At 44.8% G+C, this 15,168-nt stretch overlaps 1 long non-coding RNA gene across 1 annotated transcript; it reads left to right on the top strand.

Moving 5' to 3' along the window:
- The first annotated feature begins 2,981 nt into the window (after positions 1 to 2,981).
- On the top strand, positions 2,982 to 7,953 carry LOC115286692. The gene is made up of 3 exons (XR_003906216.1): positions 2,982 to 3,004; positions 3,509 to 3,649; positions 7,676 to 7,953. It is a non-coding gene; the product is annotated as an uncharacterized LOC115286692 (long non-coding RNA).
- The last annotated feature ends 7,215 nt before the right edge of the window (positions 7,954 to 15,168 follow it).

Genomic DNA, 15,168 nt, shown 5'->3' with positions numbered 1-15,168 from the left:
TTGCATTCTTCATCAGCAAAATAAGAACTATCATACTGGGAAAGGCCAAGTGGAAGTGTCTCAAATTAATCTTCCACTGAAGCATATAAAAATGTAAAGTCATTGTGGGGAGAGGAGAATAGGGATCTATTGCCATATTCTATTCATCAACTCCTCTCAATCCTAATTAGTTTGACCAGTTTGGTCTCTGAAGAAACCAGATGGATTAGGAAGGGTCACTAGAGCATCACAATCTCAAGTATAATAACCCCAATTGCAGGCCAGTGCCTGCATTAGATCAGATCAATATCACCTCAAGTATATAGTATTCATTTATTGATTTGATGAAGGTATTATTTTCTCTTTCAATCGAAACAAAAGATCAGAAACAATTCACATGTCCATGGAAATAATATACACTACAGTTTTACTCCAAGGCCATATTAACTTCAAACATATTTGTACCAGCTGGACATCCACAGAACATTTATCTATTACATCAGTAATATTATATTGATTGGGTCAGATGAGCAAGAGGTGGCTACCTCGCTGGAGACCTTTATAAGACGTGTGTTTCAGGGAGTGGGAGGTAAACCCTAAGATAATTCAGGAGCCTGCCGCAGCTGTAACATGTTCAGGAGTCCAAGAATCAGGTCGAGTAACCAGGACATGTGCAAAACAAAAGCCAAATTACTGCATCTTGTACCTCAATATGAAGAAGGAAACATGCCTGGTAAGCCTCTTCAAGTTCTTGAGCCAGAATATTCAATACCTGAAGATACCATTTTGAGTCATGCACCTTGTGACATAGAAGGCGGCCAAGTTTAAGTGAGTCCCAGACAGAAAAGACCTCTGCAGCCAACCCAGGCTACCATGCAGGCAATCCCGCTCCTTGGGCCATATGGTCTGATGGACCTCATGGGATTAGCGGTGAGGAAAGACACCATGTGGAGTGTGTGACATGCTCCAGTGAGAGAATCATAATGCAAGGCCCCAGGGCTCTGCAGCAAGGCCATGCCATCTGTAGTGAAGAATTGTATGTCTTTGGAAAACAACTCCTAATGTGCTCATAGGCTCTAGTAGAAAGAGTCAACAACTAATTTCATCCCTGAAATTGTCCATCAAATGCAGGGACCTATAAGACCCAGTGAGATTGACTCAGGGACAATCCATCATAAAGTGGAAGTGGTACCCCAGGATGGGTGCCGGCAGGATGAGAGGGCACACCCAGGCTGTGCAAGCAGGTAATGCAGACCCCTACCGTCTACCATGTTTGCCCAAGGGTTCCTCTTTCAAGGCACATCTATAGCAGTATGAGGCATCCTGTTAGACTGAAAGGACAAGAAAACCTGAGTTGTTTCATGGTTGGGTCAAGTCCATATGTGAAAGCTGAAATTGGATAGTAGCTACACTACAGGCTCGCACAGGGTAGCACTGAAAGACAGGAATAAGAGAAAATCGTCCCAATGCTCAGAGCTTTGAGTAGTGCACTTGGTCATCCACTTGGTGTAGAAAAAAGAACTATCCCAAGGTTAGAATATATAGTGGCAAATGGCCTAGCTAGCTGATGAGGAAAAACAGGAAAATTAGGGATAGGGGATCTGGGGTAGGGGTATGTGGACGGATTTATAGAAGTGGGCTTGAGGGGCACCTGGGTCATCAGTCAGTTAAGTGTCCGACTTCGGCTCAGGTCATAATCTCACGGTTTGTGAGTTCCAGCCCCACATCGGGCTCTGTACTGACAGCTCAGAGCCTGAAGCCTGCTTCAGATTCTGTCTCCCCCTCAGTCTGCCCCTCCCCCAGTCACATCTGTCTCTCTCTCAAAAATAAACTTCAAGAAAAATTTAGAGGTGGACTTAAAGTAGGAACATCTTTGTGTCACATGATTACATCCCAGAGAGCATCCACCACTGATGAGGAACATGACAACCAAGTAGACAGATGACTCAGTCCACTGACTTCGGCCAGCCTTTATCATTGGCCACTCCAGAGTTGGCACAATGGAAATATGAACAAAGTGTGGGAGCACAGATGAAGTGGACTCTCACTCACCAAAAATAATTTGGCTACTGCTGCCCTGCAGATATCCTGCCTAGAGCAGCAACCATCACTGAGTCCCCAGTGTGACGCCATATTGGTTTGTCTTCCTCAAGAGACAAACCTGTCACTTGGCAGCAAGTTGACCACGCTGGATCCTTTCCATCCTGGCAAGTTCAGAAGTCTGTTCTTTGCTCTCAGAAGAATACGTACATATTCAGGTCATGATTGGCCTTGCTTTTCCTGACCACAGAGTCTCAAATAACACCACCATGTGAAGGCTTACAGAGTGTTCAGTCCATGGCCTGGAATTCCATAGAATATCACCTCAGACTAGATGACCAACTTAATAGCATAGAAGTTATGTGAAAGAGCTCATGACCATGGGATTCACTTTATTGTAGCATATAATTCATCACCTAGAAGCTTCCAGGCTGAAAGCATACTGAAATGGTATAATATTGAAGACATAGCTAAAGTGCCATATCAGAGGCAACATTTTGTGAGTATAGGTGCCATCCTCCAGAATTCGGTACGTGCACTAAATCAAAAACCTGTATATGGTACTGTGCCCACAAAAATGACACTAGGGTCTGAGTGTCAAGGAGCAGAGCAGGAGCCACACTTACCACCATGTTTATTAATCCACTTCCTGCTTTCTGTTCCCCTAACTCTGACCTCTTCAGGATTGGCTGTCCCACTGAGTGATGAGCTAAGGCACTTCGGGCTTTCTATGTCCAAGTGCTAGCAGACAAGAAGAGTAATCGTGAAAATAGTAATTTTCAATAGTGTAACTGACCTGATCATCAGGAAGAGGAAGGCTGCTATTACACCATGTGGGCAGGGAAGAGTCTGCTAGGCATCCAGGTATAGAAAAGATGTTTGTGCTTCTGTAGACACTATGCATCATTTATAGCATACTTCTCCAGATTATCAGATTCTGGTCATGTTCCTTGTCTTCAAGCTATTTTTCAACTCTTTGTAAATTGTAGGTAATTATATGCAAATTCTGTCTTCTCTGGTAGTGATTTTAATTGACTTCCTTCCCACTGTTGAAAAAAACATCTGTCTCTACCTGCAATTCATCCCAATATTTCTTAATGCCAAGTATGCCTGTGCTCTTCTGACTTTCTTGAATACACACATATTATAATGTACATATAACTCATCCATCTTTGTGGCTGAGAGTCCTGATTATTTTTTCTGAAAAGAAAATTAGCTTTTAACACAGGTGACTTGGGCACATTTGGTACTCTCTTACCCAATGATAACTGTAAATGGAGAGCTATGGAAACCTCAGCTTACAAAGAGGCTCAGGCCCCCTGGAGAAGAGGTCTGGGTCACATCAGACTAGTCTCTGAAGCCAGGAGAGATGGTAACTGATGGTGAGAGGCGTCTACAATGGAGGAGTATCACTTGTGACCCAGAATCCCGCTGCATCATTTGGGGCTGGCTCATCCTACTAACTTCTCTCTTCTGAGTTTCTTCTCAGGAAGAAAGGCTCACCAGAATCCTAGAAGAACTGCTGTCTGAGCATGTCCGGGAAAGCAAACTGAATGGCACAAAGAGCAAACTGTGGTGGACGCAGAAACTCACTGCCCGGACCTCGCTCCGGGAAGGACTCCTTTCGCAGGTATGGTGCGCAGGTGTGGGGGGTGCCGAAAGCAGCGTCCCTAGCTGCCAGCTCATTCAGGGTCTGCCTCCGCGGCAGAGAGCTGCCTCGCCCAAAACCAAGCCCTTCCTGGAGCAACCCACACACATTCAGTGACTAGACAGATCCACACAGAGTCACTGTACTTTATACAGGGTGTGTAAAAACCCAGCCATCTGGTCCCCACATACAACACTCTGAGATACCATATTCACTCCAGAGTTCCATGCTGGGTTGGCCAAGGTTTCGTCAGCCCTACTCTGCAGTTCAACTTCTCTCTGCCCCACCCTGCTTCTCCCCCTTCGTTTCACAGCTGCAGATCTCTAATAAACACCATTCACCCCAAACTCCCTCTCACTGCCTTCTTTTGGAAAACCTACCCTGACAGTGTGAGTCCCTTGCTTCTCATCCATCTTCCCTCTAACATCTGGAACGTTGTTTGGTTTTGGTTTTTTAGACAGCCAACCATCCAACCATCCAATCACAGTGACTCAAAATCATCAGTGAGTTACCAGACCAGGGTGTTTGTTCTTTTAGATATGCCAGAAGATAGGAGCCATCAAAAGTTGTACTCTCCTGTAATTTTAACCGCTACCTACACGAGGCCCCTTGGAATCTTACCTGTCTGCTAGTCCACCCTCATCTCTCTCTGTTCTCAAAATTGAGCCTCTAGGAAGGCATGTATCTCTGCCTCTGTGCATGAGGTGATTCTCCAGAGAATTCTCCCCTCCTGCCCTCTACCTGCCCAGGCAGTGCCAGCAAGCATTATTTCTTCACTTTCTCCTTCAAGAAGATTAACATGCCCCCATTATTATTCCTCATTAGAGCACTTCTTTATCTTTTTTTTCTTTTTTTAATTGAAGTATAGTAGACATACAATGTTACATTAGTTTCAAGTGCATTAACATAGTGATTGGACACCTCTCTACATTATGCTGTCCTCACCACAAGTGTAGCTGCCATCTGTCACCGCACAGCGCTGTTGTCATTGACTATATTCCCTATGCTGTACCTTTCATCGCTGTGACTTATTAATGCCATGCTGGAAGTCTACACCTCTCGCTCTCCTTCACCCATTTTTCCCATCTCTCCACCCCCTCTTCTCTGGCAACTATCAGTTTGTTCTCTGTATTTATGGGTCTGTTTCTGCTTTTTTTGTTGTTGTTGTTCATTCATTTGTTTTGTTGTTTAGATTCCACATAGAAGTAAAATCTCATGGTTTTTTGCTTTCTCTGTCTGACTTTTGCACTTAGCATTTTATTAGCCTCTAGCTCCAACCACAGTGTTGCAAATGGCAAGATCTCATCCTTTTTTATGGCTGAGTGATAGAGCCCTCCTTATCTTTACTAAATCTGGTAACTTTCCAGTCCATCCACCACTTCAAACACCCCACCGTTCTAGACTGTTCTCAGGGGCTAGAATGCTATCTATTTTTTTTATCTTTGTGGCCAGCCATAATGCCTAGCTTACATGAGGAAAGATTAATTGAATAGAGAAGTTGAACAATTTCATTAAAAGATAACTTTTTGTGTATGAATGTTAATAGCAGCTGTATTCATAATTGCCCAAAACTGGAAACAGGAAAATGTCCATTGATAGGTAAATGACTAAACAAATTGGGTGTATAGTCCTAGTCTGGTAAGGCTACCCCAACAAAATATTACATTCTGTATAGCTTAAACCACAGAAATGTATTTTTTATTGTTCTGGAGTCCAAGATCAAGGTATCAGCAGATTTGGTTACTCCAGAGGCCTCTCTCCTTGACTTGCTGATGACTATCTTCTCACTGTGCCCTCACATGGCCCTTCCTCTGTGGATGTGTCAAAAGATAGTTTTTAAAAGAGAGCACAATCATGCCTCTCATTTTATAGCTATAGGCTATAAAATGGATACATGTCAGAAATCTTAATTAGGTCATTGATTAATAAGCAAACCAGTAAAATGTTACAACCTACTTAAAAGAGAATCCAAAACACAAACAAACTGGGGTGCCTGGGTGGCTCAGTTGGTTAAGCATCTGACTTCAACTCAGGTCATGATCTCACAGTCAGCAGGTTCAAGCCCTGTGTTGGGCTCTGTGCTGACAGCTCAGAGCCTGGAGCCTGCTTCAGATTCTGTGTCTCCCTCTCTCTCTGTCCCTCCCTAGCTCACTCTCTGCTCTGTTTCTCAAAATAAAATAAAGACATTAAATTTTTTTTAATAAAAAAACAAAACACAAACAAATATATAGATATCTGGAATGCTGAGAAAAATTATAAATAGATGCAAAATCAGCAATATTTTGTTGGTCAAAATGCTACTAAACACAACTGGTATTTCTATGGACAAAAATAATATGCACTACTATCCATTTTTCTACAACTTTAGAATTAACTTAGATAACCTGGAAGGATGCACTAGATAGGACACCCAATAATCCTTTTGGTCCATGTCAGCATCTTTCACATTTTCCCCCTACAGTTTAATTCATGGCTAACCCACCACCTGAAATTATGCATTTTTTTATAAATCTGTGTGACATAATTTTTTTACAAACCACACAACAAAAGCCTCTATTCTCAAAAACCCTGGAGAAAAAATCCTTTTTGGCTTCAGCCAGTTCACTAGAGCCCGCAGCCTGGTTGAGGTCCTGGGGCAGATGGAATCCCCCTCACCTGTCCTTCTTTCCTCTAAATCTTCACGGAAATGGCCCGAACCTTATTAAGAGATGTCATATCAATATCAGTATTAGCAAGGGGAAGACTTTTTGTCTTAGATGCTTCATACAAAGGAGTTAGAAAAAGCTAGCCACCTTTTTGGTGATGTGTAGGGATCTACAAAACATGATTCTCACCCCTGCTTTTCTAGGGAAGAGAGAAGACTCGTGGGCCCAGCTCCCAAGGCTGGTGCCAAAATAGAGCTGGATGTTAGGAGAGAAATGTTGGGAGAGGGACCCAAGGGAGAGAAGGTAGAATAGGAATCCAGAAGGGTGATTCTGAGTGAACAGCATCTTGGAGGGAGAAGTAAACGGCCATGAACCATACAGGCTGCCTCTCTAGATATGACTGCTTATGGAGCGGTGATGCAGGGCTCATTGGGGTGGGACTCGGCACATATAACATCAGAGCGGTCAAGTGCTTGAAAACCCTCAGACATGGGTCCTACCAGAAGGCTTTCTAAGGGGTTGTGCAGAATCCACTTTGGCCTGGTCTCTGAGCCTACTTGAATCAGGGCTCTGCTCCCCTGAGCTCAGTACAGAGACCCTTTCCCAGGACCCTCTGAAAAGGGCCGCTGTGTCACAGCTGCTCCATACCTTAAGGACACGCTTCCACACACAAGCCCAGACCTCTCCCAGGAGCTCCTTGGGGACACCCTAACCTCCCGTGGTCCCCACCCCCACCCCTTTGCTCCCTATGGCAGCCCTTTTAAATTGGTTTTGGGCCCCAACGTCTTGAGTCAGAAGTGCCTTACCTTCTCATTACCAGCTCATCTCTTTATTACCTTTGGAGATACTAAGTTTGTAAAATTAAAAAAATAATAATTTTTTTTTTGGTCCAACAAACCAACCATATTTGTTGCATAATAATCCTTGTCCCCATGACAACCAATGCTGCCATACTGACTTAACACAACCCCAGTCAAAAGCAAAGACACTTCTCATGGTAAATGTATAATTTCCATTAGACTTCTTTGATTATTAGAAATAGCTTTTGTTTTTCTCCCCATTAGGTGTCTATGGGCCCCAGGTTGGCAACTTCTGAGGGTTAGTGCTGAGTGAGTGCCAATCAAGTCTCCTTAACTCTCCTTTTTCTCAGATGGGCAAACTGAGGCTATTAGTCTTAAGGTGCATTGACCTAATCAAATTGACAAAGAATCAGAGTATAAATTGAGATTTCAAAGAAAAAAAAAGTCTCCCCTTTTTGGTCTCTAACTCACAGCACTAGGTTTTCTAAAAATTTTAAAAAATAATAAAATGGAGCTGGGAGGGACCACACCTTGGCCCTGAGGGAGCCCTTTCTGCTTTGCAGCGTGGACCTTTCTGTGAGATCTTGGAAGGGGCTGTACAGCAGCGGCCTGCTCCCCGCCCAGGGGTGGAGAGGCCTGGAGAGGCCTGGTGGATCCTGGCCATCCTGGTGAGAAGAGCCATATATAGATATTGCAAACATCTTCTTCAAGTCTGTGGTTTGCCTTTTCACTATCTTAAAGATGAGTTTTGATAAACAGAGATTCTTAATTTTAATGAGGACCAATTTATCACTTCTGTCTTAAAACTAGTACTTTTCGTGCCCCTTGAGGGAAGATTTTCCTGACCCAACACCATAAAGATATTGTCCTGTTTTCCCCTAGAAGCTTGATTGTTTTGGCTTCCATATAATCAATCTCAAGTCAGTTTTTGTGAGGGGTATGAAGTAGGGGTCCGGGGGTCAAGGTTTATTTCCTTTCTGATATGGATATACAATGGGCCTAGCACTGATCATTGAAAAGATTATCCTCTCTTGCAATGCACTGCAGTAGACCCTTGGTTGTACATCAGGAGACTGTGCATGTGTGAGTCTGTTTCTGGACACTCTAGTCTATTCTATTTGTCTGTACTTTTACCAATACCACATTGTCTGAATAAAAGTCATTTTATTCAGTTTTGAGATCTACTAGCATAAGTCCTCCAGCACTATTCTCTTTAAGAATTGTCTGAACTATTTTATATCCTTTACATGTCCATACAAACTTTAGAATCAGCTTGTCAATTGCTACCAGAAAGAAAACCTGTTGTAATAGTGATCAGAATGCATTGAGTACTGTTATGGGTTGAGCTATGTCCCCCAAAACTCATATGTGGAAGTCCTAACCCCCAACACCTCAGGATGTGACCGCTTTTGGAAACAGGATCATTGTAGATCTAATTAGTTAAAATGAGATCATACTAGGGTAGGATGAGTCCCTAATCCAATATGACTGATGTCCTTATAAGAAGAGGAAATTTGGACAGAGACCCTCACACAGTGAGAATACCATGTGAAGACTGAAGTTGGCCACAAGCCAACTACCAGAAGCTAGGCCTGAAACACATCTTTCCCTAGAGCCTTCAGATGGAGCATGGCCCTGCTAAGACCTTGATTTTGGACTTCTGGACTCCAGAACTGTAAGACAATACATTTTTGTTGTGTAAGCCACTCGGTTTGTGATACTTCATTACACAGCCCTATTGAACTAAAACAAATACATAGATCAATCCTGGAGGAATTGACATCTTAACAACAATAAGTTTTCTGATCTATGAACATGGTATATTCCTCCACTTATTCACATTTCTTTAATTTCTCTCAGTAATGTTTTGTAGTTTTCAATGCAAAACTTTGCTAATGATCTTTGTCAGATTTTATCCCTAGGCATTTGATAATTCTGATGCTTTTAATCATGGGTGGTTTTTTTTGTAAATATCACTTTCTATCTGTTTGTTGCTAAGTACATAGAGATATCATAGATTTTTATATATTGATTTTGTAGCCAGAAGTCTTGCTAAATTTACTTCTTAATTTTAAGAGTTTAGAGTTCCTTTTGGATTTTTCTATACTCATGCAATTGGCAAATAATTTTTATTTCATTATTCATGCTTCTTTTCTTTTTCTAGCTGTATTGCACCAAAAAGGGCTTTCATTACAACACTGAATGGAAGTGGTGGTACTAGAGATCCTTTCCTGTTCCCACACTTAGGAGAAGTGTTAAATATTTTACTACTGAGTTATATATTTTTGTAAATGCCCTTCATTAGATGAAGAAAGTTTAGGATCTGTTTTTATACTATGTGCATAAATATATTACAAATACCATGTACATATACTACATACATGCTATATCTATACTCCATTCATTATGTTACATTGCTCTGATTGTTTATTTTGGCATCAATTCATCTCTATATTAATTATTATAAACCTATAATACAATTTTGTATTTTGTAGAGTAAATTTCCTCTCATTTCATTTTTTTCTTTCCTTTCCTTTCTTATATACATTTCTTCTCTTACATATTTTCACATATGTACGGACTCTTGACTGAAATTACATTTAAATCTTTCAATTCAAGGAAAATTTTTATCTTCATAAACATATACAATAAGTGTCAGCAACATGGAGTAAATATTTCTCCATTCACCCAGGTCTTCTTTCACATAGATGGTAAAATGGGTTTTTTTTAATATGGATCCTATATTTTTTTTAATTATGTTGTATGCACATTATATATATTTTAAATTATAGAATGTGTTGGGCTGTATGCACATTATATATATATATATATATATATATATGGTATATATGTATACATAATGACATTGTAAATAATAATAAACATCTATATATTCACCAATCAACTCAATAAAGCATTACCTCTGCCTTTGAAACCCTTCATACCCTTCTCTCCAATTGCCACCTCATATTGTTTTCTGAACTGAGGCCATTATATTATTATCTGTATTAATAATTCTCTTGCTTTCCACTAGCTTGCCCACCTATGAATGTTATGCGTCTCTAAAGAATGTATTGTTTAATGTCATCTATTTCTTTTTTGACTTGTTTGCTCAGTGACCTGTAAGAATCAGCCACATTGTTCTATGTAGCTATCAATTGTTCATTTTAATTGATATCTAATATTCCATTTTACAAATAGGCCAAAATTATCCTTTCTACTATTGATAAACACTTGGATTGTCTTCAGTTATTTTGTAGTGTGAACAATGTTGCCATTAATTTTCTTGTAAATGTCTTTTGGTATAAAGTTTGTTTCTAAATAGGCTATTACTTTTCCAGATTATACTATATATTTCTTCATCATCTCTCATGTGCCTTAAGCAAATTATTAATAGATTTCTGAGCACCCTTCTCTCTTTTCTCAAAATGAAAACCTGTCACAAACATGACTTCAGGGCTCAGTCATCCTCCAACATCTTTCTCCTTTCATTTGTAGGTGAGAAATTTGACTCGGCCAAGATGATATTGATTATTGATAGATAAGTTAAGGCCAGGTGCCTTCTCATACTGATGCCCCCACCCACAGAGCAGGCAGGGCAAAGTAGGAGGGGGAGTATTAAAATATTTTCCTAATCCCGGTCATTTCCCTGAGATCAGGATTATTAAATGAAAAGCTGAGGTTTGGACTTGGGCATGGGAACAGATGCCTAGCACAGTCAAGGCAGATGTGGGGTGAGTGGGCCTCAAAGGCAGTGAAGTCGAAAGTCCTTATCTTCAGGGAAGGTCCCTGGTGGGCTCCCTGCTGGGGGGCGTGGCTCAGACTAATGGAGGCCAGGTAAGAACCTCACTTCTGTTCTCCCTAGGACTTGGCCCGTTCAGGCAGGTGTGGCATAGGAGAGCAGGCATACATGTGCTCCCGTGTGTGTGTGTGTGTGTTGGAGTGTGCAGAGAGGTGTGACAGGTGGTTGCTCTCTGGAGGTGCCCAGATGTCACATTGCCTGACTGTGTGTTTCTGGGATCCTCTCCCACCCTGTTTGTGTTGTGCTCTCTCTCCTCCTCCATCCATTTCTTCTTCTGAGAGCTATTTATCTCCAAATTTCCAGGCTCACTTAGAATGAAAGTCTAATGCCTATACTACTGCCGGTGACCAATGGTGTTTGGAAAAGAGGGAGGCAGGGCAGAGGCAAGTAGGCCTGGACATGGGGTGAAAATGAAGTCGGTCAGGAAACCTGGGTGCTGGTCCTGGCCCTGCCAGTGACCTACTTTCTCACAGACCCTGAGGCAGGACTGGCCAAGTTGAGAGAATGAGCCAAACCCCTTGGAAGGTGACCTTGATCCACTTAGCAAACGGCACCCCCTCTTCTCCAGTCAGGCATCCTTACCTGGCAGGGATATTTTTTCTTTCTTTCTTTTAAGCGCCTGGCATTTAGTCAATACGTTTTATGTGGTGGTCACGTGTCAGGGGCCAGAGACACAGATCCGGGTCAGGAAGTGCTCTGTGAAGTGTCAGTGTGACAAATGATCTGGCAGCAGCCGGCCCAGGGCGCTGGAACCCAGGTTAGGAGGACTGTGAAGGGTCCTAGGGCAGGCTTTCCTGAGAAGGTGCCATCTGAGCTGTGTGGAAGTTCCAGGATTGGCACGTACGTGGAGGGAAGCAGGGGGTTTCGGGCTGGAGGAAAGGCTAGGCAAAGGCCAGGAGCCCTGAATCAGCATGGCCCGTCGTGGGGGAGGGGGCGCTGCAAACTGCTCCGTGTCGTAGGCGCTGGATGGGCTGACACCGGGGCCCACAGGCCATACGGAGGGCTTTGAGTTTGCACACAGGACACGTGCTTCTCCAAACTGACTGGGCCTGAAAAGCACTTGGGAAGCCAATAGGAGACAGAGCCCTGGGCCTCACTCCAGCCTACAGAATCAGAATCTCGGACCTCGGAATCAACCCTCCGCCAGTGTCTCAGGGAGTCCGCACAGGCCCCAGGAAGCGGCCAGGGAGCTCTAAGCAGGGGGGAGACCGGCAGAGGGAGACCAGTCCCAGTGCTCTCTGGGGCCTCTGCTGGAAGGAAAAGGGAGGGCCTGCGGGAAGGCCCTGGGACCGTGAACGGTGTCTCCAGAAGCTGCTGCCAGTGTCGGTGGCCTGTGTGTTGGGACCGTGTGTCTCACGACCAAGACGGGCGGGCACAGAATCGGGAGTTTCCAGGGGCACAAGTTCCTCCAGGCAGTCCAGTAGAGGGACGGGGAGAGGAGTCCCTCCCCCCATCCCCACTGCACTCACCGCTCACCGTGTCACCCAGCCCTTCATCCTAAGTGAAACCCGACTTCCACATGCAACACTGCGAGTTCAGAGCATGTCGTGTCAGGGGACGGTGAGGAGGAGACGGAGGTCGTGTTTCCACCCAGGCTCCAGAAAGAGACTTCCTGGGATGATGGCTTTCCCTAGTCGTTCACAAGCCTGGAAGAAGGCTATGTGATTGCTCCGGACCTCTTAGTGTGATTGTGCTCCTCCTCCTGGACTTCTCTCCAGAAGATGGTGATGATGGATTCTGACACACAGGAAGTAAGTTAGTTCTCCAGTCGGGAAGCATGCCATGCTTAAGGCAGCCCACCTCTTAGGGATTCCCACGACACAGGGCGGCACCGAGCTCCTCACCTGGACCCCAGAGGAGCCTCCCCTGCTTTGCAGCTTCAGCCCTGCCCTTGCCTTTTCCAGTGTGACTTTTGCACCTCCGAACTGGGAAGCCAGGCAGTTTCACACCTGGGTGCCCTTGAGTATGCTAATCCCTCCGACAGAAATGGCTCTCCCACCCCTCCCCCTCTGTCTGGCTAACTCCTGCTCTTTCTCCGAGACACCGACTCTGTGTGATACCCCTCCCACCCAACACACACCTCGGTCTTGCTGCTCATGGGAGCGGACCACCACCCTGTGCTAGCCTGACTGGGGAGCACTTGGATGGAAGGTTTCTGTTTCCCTTCCCCTGCCCCAACTTGACCGGAAATTCCTCAAGGACAGGGCTTATGGTATTACCAGTGCCTGGCACGTAGTAGAAACTCAACAGATATTTATTGAACCAGACAGGATCCAGATGAATGAGAAGTGTTCTCAGTCATGTGAATGTTGTGATCATTTAATAGCTTCTGGAGATTTACTTGTTGGTATTTTTTAGATGGCTTTTAAACCCTCTGTATAGATGTGACACCCATTCCCCCTGCATTAAGTGTAAAGTAACAAATTTAATGAATAAACTGAAGGTGATTATTTGCATCTCAAAAAAGGGGGGGGGAACAGATTTCTTTTAAACATTAAGCTTTGCTGGAACTTTCAGAAACTTGCCTCACAGATCATTAACTTCTGGGGGTGAGGAGCAGGAGTCAAAAAGTTACCTCTAAGAGTCTGAGCTCTGAGGGCCTCTGAATGGGGGAAGCAAAGGCAGATCTTGAAGCCAAACAGGACTGGATTCACACTCTGACTATACTAGCTGTGTGTCCTCAGGCAAGTCATTTAACCTGTCTGTATCCCCATTTCCTTACCCCTAAAGTGGAGAGGTACTATCCCGACTTTGTGTGATTCTTGTAAAGATCTGAAGGAACCTATATTGAGTACCTTAGCTCATAGAAACTCCCCAACAACCGTAACAGTGTTATTGTTAGCCTTGACCCTGCACGTGGAAGAGAGGAGGAGTCTTACAAGGTTTACCAGACTTTACCTTGGACTGCAGGAGTAAGGAAGGAAGGCACAAAGTATCCCAGTCAGGAAGGGCCAGATCCTGCCGCAGCATAACTTTGCAATTGCAGCCCTTCATAATTTTATTTTTTAAACTAAATCTTTCCATGTTGAACGTGCACAAGCAGAAGGCTGGCGACAGCACTGGGCAGTGTGGTTGATGTGAGGGTCTCGGACTCTAGAAAGCCTACCACTTACCAGCTCTGTGATCCTGGGTAGCTCACCTAACTCAGTTTCCTACTCTGTAGAAAGGAGAGAATATAGGGTTATGATATGAGATAAGGAATGTGAAGCGCTTTGCTCAGTGCCAGAAGTGCAGGATACCCTCCATAAACGGCACATCACTGTATTATGAAGTGATCAGTACAAATGAACAGCAGAAAGGGCCCTGTTGGAGGAACATCTTGCTCTGGGAATACGGAGGGAGGTGGTGATGCAGGAGCATTGGTCCCAGACTTTGGAGATCTGACAGGAGACAGCTGGGTGAGCGAGCGTCTGCTCTGTAACACAAAGGGTTTGCCCTAGATAATCCCACAGGTTCCTAAGGTAGCCCAAGGCCAATCTAGCACAGCTCCCCAAACAGCTGCCCTCAGGCCCAGGTGTCCCCAGCTATCGCAGGGTATCCTGCTCACTCCAGAGCCAGGCCTCCTCTGGAAGCCATCCTGCCCCGCCCCCACACTGTGTGGTCCTCATAGTGCCCGTGCCTGTCGTGGACTATCAGGACAGCAAACCATGCTTGAGTGAGAAGCTTGCCCTCTGAAGGAAAGATGAATGAGCACTTAACCTTTGTAGAGCTTTCTGGAATCTCCTGGGTCGTAACTCTCTTACTGTTTCCCGCCCTTTGTGGAGAAATGTTTGGAAACAGGTGAGATTCTGTTACCTCCCTCTGGGTGGAAAGAGAAAGAAAGCTCCGTTGGTTTGGGTCACAGGTGCAGGTAAAGCCCGTTGCTGCTACTTGCTCCCAGGTGTGGAAAAAGTGACCAGGTGGCTCCAGGAGACGCCAGGACTCTGAGAACCGGTCCCTATCCCAGGGGCTGGCAATGCAGGGACCAGGCTCTCCCCCTGCCCGGGCAGGATGAGGGAGCCCGCCTCCACTCCGGGTACCCGCGAGCGTCTGGAAAGCACAAGCGACCGGACCTCCGAGGAACGGGCACCTCGGGGAGGGCGGACCGAGTTCTCGGGAAAAGTCGTCTAAACAAAGGGCATTCCTTAGCTCTCCGCGGGACAGCCGAGCCTCCTCCCCCAGCCCCGGGTGTGGAGTGGCACGCATTCCCGGGGAGCCGGGGAGGAACGCGGTGTTTTCCTAGCCTGCGCCCCGCGTGGGGCCGGTCCCCCGCCG

This window comes from Suricata suricatta, chromosome 3 (assembly GCF_006229205.1).
Source record: "Suricata suricatta isolate VVHF042 chromosome 3, meerkat_22Aug2017_6uvM2_HiC, whole genome shotgun sequence".
NCBI classification, from domain to species: Eukaryota; Metazoa; Chordata; class Mammalia; order Carnivora; family Herpestidae; genus Suricata; species Suricata suricatta.
The sequence above is the reverse complement of the archived record's forward strand: the minus strand, read 5'-3'. Positions and strand labels throughout refer to the sequence as shown.